This window comes from Carcharodon carcharias, chromosome 6 (assembly GCF_017639515.1).
Source record: "Carcharodon carcharias isolate sCarCar2 chromosome 6, sCarCar2.pri, whole genome shotgun sequence".
Classification (NCBI taxonomy): domain Eukaryota; kingdom Metazoa; phylum Chordata; class Chondrichthyes; order Lamniformes; family Lamnidae; genus Carcharodon; species Carcharodon carcharias.
Window position 1 is genome coordinate 176,856,359 of NC_054472.1, and position 6,532 is coordinate 176,862,890.

Consider the following 6,532-nt stretch of genomic DNA (forward strand, 5'->3'; position numbering starts at 1 on the left):
CGTTGTTGCTGTGTTTTATAGAGGAAGATAGTATTATACAACACTCACCTGATATAGGTTTCAACAACAGCTTATAAATAAAAAGGTCCAGTGGTGCTTCACAAGAGTGTTATAAGGCAAAATTTGACACCAAGTCACATTGAGAATAAGGGCAGATGATCAAAAACTTGGTCAATGAGGTTGATTTTAAGGAATATCTTAAAGGGGGAGAGAGGGGTAGAATGACAGGTTCAGATAGGAAATTCCAGAGCTTAGGAACCAGCCAGGTTGAAGGCATAGCCACCAATGGTAGAGTGATTAAAATCAGGATGCTTAAGAGTCTAGAATTGGAGAAGCACAGATATGAGGGTTGTGGGGTTTGAGGAGACTATAGTGATAGGGAAGGGTGAGGCCAATGAAGCATTTAAAAACTGGTGAGAATTTTAAAATCCAGTTTCAAGTGGCCTTTTAATTTCATTCATACGATAGTTTAATGCACAAACACACACTTTGTTAGTTTTGATTTCTATGCTTGTGTAGTTAATTTTCTTATTCCCTTTTCTTTTATCCCTCTATCAAGCTAAATGATATATTTTTGTTTTTGGAATACAGGTGATGTTGGCAAAACTACTCTTAGTATTCATGGTGGTGACCTTGAACTGCCGCATTCATATTGATATTTCCTCCCATGCTGTTAAGCTAGGGCATTCTAGGATTTTTGCCCATAAACAATGAAGGAGATATGTGTCCAACTAGGACTGGTATGTGATTTGGGTATTATAATGTTCCAATGATCCTGCCACTCTTGCCCTCAGTGTTCAAGGTCATTAAAAGTGGAGCTGCTACTGAAATAACCTCAGTGACTTGCTGTAGTGCATGCTATAGGTAATATCAATTACAGTGTGCATGTAACAGGGACATCAGTTAAGCAGACTGCTCGGTCCTGATCTATGGCTTCTTAAGTGTTGTTGCCATCCAGGCAAGTGGTGAGTTTTCAGTCACACTTCTGAGTGGACAGTGGAGAGGCTTTGAGGGGTCAAGAGGTGAGCCATCCATTGCAGAATATCCAACCTCTGCCCTGCTTTAGAGGCTACAGCATTGACAAAGTTGTTTTAATGAAGCTTCAGTGGAAATTTCCACTTGAGATATCCATTTGATATTGGTGATGGTCAGGGTTAAGTGGCTGGGCTTTATCTTGTTTGAGATAGTTGTTACGTGCCACTTGTGTTACCTGCAATTTGGCAGCCTAAGTCTGATGTGGTCCGATCCTGCTGTATGTTGACATAGGCTGTTGCGTTATTGAGGAGTTGTAAATGGAGTTGATTATCATAGTATAATCACAAATAGCTCCACTCCTGATCATGTGTGGACATATGAAATTGATAGACATGGAAAGACCAGCGGGTCTATCAAGCATTTTATTTTTTCATGGAATGTGGGTGTCACTGGCTAAGCCAGCATTTTATTTCCCACCCATAATTGCCCTTGAGAAGGTGGTGGTGAACTGCCTTATTGAACTGCTGCAGTCCATGTGGTGTAGGTGGACAGAGTACTGTTAGGAAGGCAGTTCTAGGATTTTGACCCAGTGATGGTGAAGGAACAGTGATGTTTCCAAGTTAGGATGGTGTGTGACTTGGAGGGGAGCTTGCAGATGGTGGTGTTCCAATGCATCTGATATGCTTGTCTTTCTAGATGGTAGAGGTCACAGGTTTGGAAGGTGCTGTTCAAGGAGCCTTGGTGAGTTGCTGCAGTGCATCTTGTAGATGGTACACACTGTAGCCACAGTGCATCAGCGGTGGAGGGAGTGAATGGTGAAGGTAGTGGATGGGGTGCCGATCAAGTGGGCTGCCTTTTCTTGGATGGTGTCGAGCTTCATGAGTGTTGGAGCAGCACTCGTCCAGACAAGTGGACAGTATTCCATCACACTCCTGACTTGTGCTTTGTAGATGATGGACAAGCTTTGTGGAATCAGGGGGTGAGTCACTAGCCACAGAATTCCCAGCCTCTGACTTGTTCTTGGAGCCACAGTATTTATGAGGCTAGTCCAGTTCAGTTTCTGGTCAGATATACAACATGATGGTCTGAGAATGACGTTGAAACACTTCACCATTGGCTCTCCTGCATCCAACCCTGCCCCCCCCCCACCCCCACCCCCACCCCCACCCCTCCATTGCAACACGCACACACACCCTGAATCCTCACAGCTATGTAACCTGGGACATGCAAAAGAAAACAAAAAAAAAGCCTGATGAGGAAAAGAATATTCCAGAAAATTCGCCTGAGTCAAAATCAGCCCAGGAGATCACATGGACCTAGCAATTCACTCCATTGTATCAAACTGCTACAAAAAGAGTCAAATAAGAAAAAAACTGCATGAGCCACTTAACATCAAACTAGACACCAGAAATGATGATGGCACACACTTTATTCAGTTGACTCTGCAAAATCCTCACATCAGGGAACATGGGCCAAAATTGGGAGAACTGCCCCCCCCGGATAAGGTCGAGTAACAGTCTGGCATGGCCATACTCACCAAATTATACCTCACAGCCAATGTCTTACGTGTCCTCCATCACCAAACCTGGGTGTGTCCTGATCCAGTGGCAGTATAGACCCACGACAGGTGGCGAGACCATGGTGTACGTTCAAGATGGAGTTAACCTGGGAGTCCTTAAATTTGACTCCGGCACCCTTGAAGGCTTTGGGGAATTGAGGTGAGCTACTTGCCGCAGGATTCCTAGCCTCTGACCTGCTCTTGTAGCCATAGTATTTAATCAGGGATGGTAATGTTGCTGAACGTCAAGGGGCGATGGTTAGATTCTCTCTTGTTGGAGATGGTCATTGCCTGGCACTTGTGTGGTGCAAATGTTCCTTGCCACTTGTCAGCCCAAGCCTGGATATTGTCCAGGTCCTGCTGCATTTGGACATGGACTGCTTCAGTATCCAGGTGAGGATGGGATGAAGTTATGGAATAGGCATCCCGGCAGCTATGTAAAGAAGGCTTACTACTGTAGGACATGTTCATCAAGAGATGCCTGCAAAGAATTAAGACCCACACTGCAGTGTGGGGGGGGGGGGGGGTGGCGGGGGCAGGGAGGTCTAACATCTGCAGTTCAACCTTTGGATGCCTCACAAGCCATTCAAGGATCATGTTTGTGTTGAATGGAATAGATGGATGGTTGACAGAGAAAAAAATCTTGAGTGGAAATATGCATCCTGTCCTGTCCTGTCTGGTGTTTGTTATGGTTTCATTATCAAATCATAGGCAGCTATTAGTGCACAAAGTATCATTAGATTGTTCAAAAAATGCAGAATATCCAGTTCAATGGATGGAGAGGAAGATGATTTGTTGTGGAGGAATGATTCTGAAAGCGAAAGCAGCAAATCTCATCCAGAATGGGATCCTTACAATGATGCCATAGCCAAAGTGATTCAGGATGAATTTGACGAACTACAATGAATTTGACTGATTTAAAATGCTTTGATTCTGGTTAAATATATCTTTGTATAATTAATTCATTCAATAAGTTGTGCCACATTAATTTAATATGAACTACCAGTGTTTTTTTTTCACATTTCAAAATGGCGACCATCCACATTGGCGTGTACATTTTATACTTGGCGTATAAGTGAGCTCCCAATTTTAGAAGGATTTTTAGAGACTTCAAATGTCAACATCATTTGTGTTCTACAGTAATCTCTATCTCTGAATTTGTTTGCCCGAACTTCATGAGAATATCCCAAACTTCTTTAAAGGCAGCCCATTGTTCAGTTAATTTTAGGAACACAGGAGCAAGGATAGGCCATTTGGCCCTTCAAGCCTAATCCACCCTTAGCTGATCTGGTTGTGGTCTCAGCCCCACTTTCCTGTTTGCTCCCTATAATCCTTGACTCCATTGCCTAACAAAAATATGTCGAACTCTGCCTTAAATAAAATCAAAGAGCCAGCCTCCACTGCTTTCTGGGAAAAAAGAATTCCGCACACCAACAACCCTTTGCTCGCTAATCTTTGATTCCAATTTAACTAGGTCAGATCCATTCTTAACCCATTGAAGTTGGTTCTCCCCCAGCTAATTATTCTTGCCCTGGATTGTTTCTTGTACTTTTCCACAGCCGATATAAACCTTCTGATACAGTGATCAACGTCCCCTAATGATCCTTGATCCACGGCCCATCCCACTCCACTCTCAAGAACCAGGTCCAGCAGTGCTTCCTTTCTTGTTGGACTTGGAACAGACTGCTGCAGAAAATTCTCCTGAATACACTGTAGGAACTCTTCCCCCTTTCTGCTCTTTACACTACTACTATCTAAGTCTATATCAGATATTTGGTTAACATTGACCAGAATCTGAACTGGACTAGCCATGTAAATACTGTGGCTACAAGAGCAGGTCAGAGGCTAGAAATCCTGTGGTGAGTACCTCACCTTCTGACTGCCCAATGCCTGTCCACCACCTACAAGACACAAGACAGGAATGCGATGGAATACTCTCCACTTGCCTGCATGAGTGCAGCTCCAACAACACTCAAGAAGTTTGACACCATCCAGAACAAAGCAGCCTGCTTGATTGGCACCCCTTGCACAAACATTCACTCCCTTCACTACCGATGCACAGTAGCAGCAGCGTGTACATCTACAAGATGCACTGCAGGAATTCACCAAAAGTACTTAGACAGCACCTTCCAAACCCACAACCACTACCTTCTAGGATAAGGGTGTCAAATGCATGCGAACACCATCACTTGGAAGTTCCCCTCTAAGTCACTCACCATCCTGACTTGGAAATATATCGTCGTTCCTTCACTGTTGCTGGGTCAAAATCCTGGAACTTCCTTCCTAACAGCACTGTGGGTGTACCTACACCACATGGACTGCAGCGGTTCAAGAAGGCAGCTCACCATCACCTTCTCAAGGGAAATTAGGAATGGGGCAATAAATGCTGGCCTAGCCAGTGACACCCACATCCCATTAATGAAAATAATGTCCTCCATTATAACTACTCTATCATTCTTGCACCTTTCTGTAATTTCAGTTCCAATGTAATTGCACCTTTTTTTGTTACTTAGCTCTAGCCAAATAGATGCCATCTATGACCCCTCTAGGACAACCTCTCTCCAACACTGCAATGATCTTACATAATACAGCCACCTTTCTCGAACACCATGTTTCCAGGAATTTTTAATACCTAGTCCTGCCCTACTTTGAGCCAGGTCTGAGTTATACATATGTCTACAACTCAATCTTACTAACCAAACTCCACTCATTCAAATTCATGCACAGTAACCCTAATTTAGACTTACTTTTTCCTTTACTCCAAACCCACCTAATAAACTACTATTTCAAATTCTAGTGCTATCTATCTCTCCAAGTATTCTGTGCCCCATGGATAGTATCCCACTACAGTATTATCTCCTGGTCCCATACCCCTGCCAAGTTAGTTTATGCCCTAATAGCACTAGCAAATCACTTTGCAAGGAAATTGAGCCCAGCCTTTCCTGTCTCCAGCTGTTTCTTGATATCATGTGGAGTGAATCAAATTGGCTGAAGACTGGCATCCATGATGCTGGAGGCCTAATGAAGAGGCTGAGATGTATCCTCCACATGGCACTTCTGGCTGAAGACGGTGGAAAATACCTGAGAGTTAGCTTTTGCACTGACATCCTGGGCTCTGCCATCATTGAGAATGGGTTTGTTCAAGAAGCCACTCCTCCTGTTAGCTGTTCAATTGTCCATCATTCGTGACTGAATTTGGCAGGATTACAGAGCCTCAATCTAATTGGCTTGACATTCGATTGCTTAGTCCTGTCTATAAGCATATTGTTTTCTGTGCTTTAGTACATATGCAGTTTTCTGTTGTATCTTCACCAGGTTGGCTCATTTTTAGCTATACCTGGTGCTGCTCCTGGAATGCTCTCCTGCACTTCTCATTGAACCACTGTCGATCTCCCAGCTTGGTAATGGTCACGAGGAATACGTCAGACCACAGAAGTTACATATTGTGCTTGAATAAAATTCCGCTGCTGCTGATGGCTCACAGCACCTCATGGATGCGCAGTTTTGAGCTCTTAGGCGTACTCTGAATCTATCCAATTTAGCACATCAGTAGTGCCACACAATAAGATGGGAAGGTGTTGTGTGTGAAGATAGAACTACATCTCCCCAAGGACTGTGCAGTGGTCACACCTACCAATGCTGTCATTGCCAGCTATATCTGCGACAAGTGGACTGGCAAAGACCAGGTCAAGTAGCTTTTCCTTCCTCTGTCACCTGGCAGTGCTAAAGCTAATTTTATCTTCAACTGCTCACTTGATGAGATGACCCAACTCAGCAAAAAAAAGGGGTCAAATCTTGACACCTTCCTAGACTATATGGCTCAAGTTCTGCATATTACTTCCTGCATCATTTGGAAGCAAACAGAACCTTTGTAAAACTACCTCAGGTAGTGAAGTATAAGAAAAAATGTAATGAATTTTCTAATCTATGGTTAAGGAGCTATAAAAATTAAATGATCTTATTGAACCAATTCAGATCAACTTAGGTTTCAAGTAATTG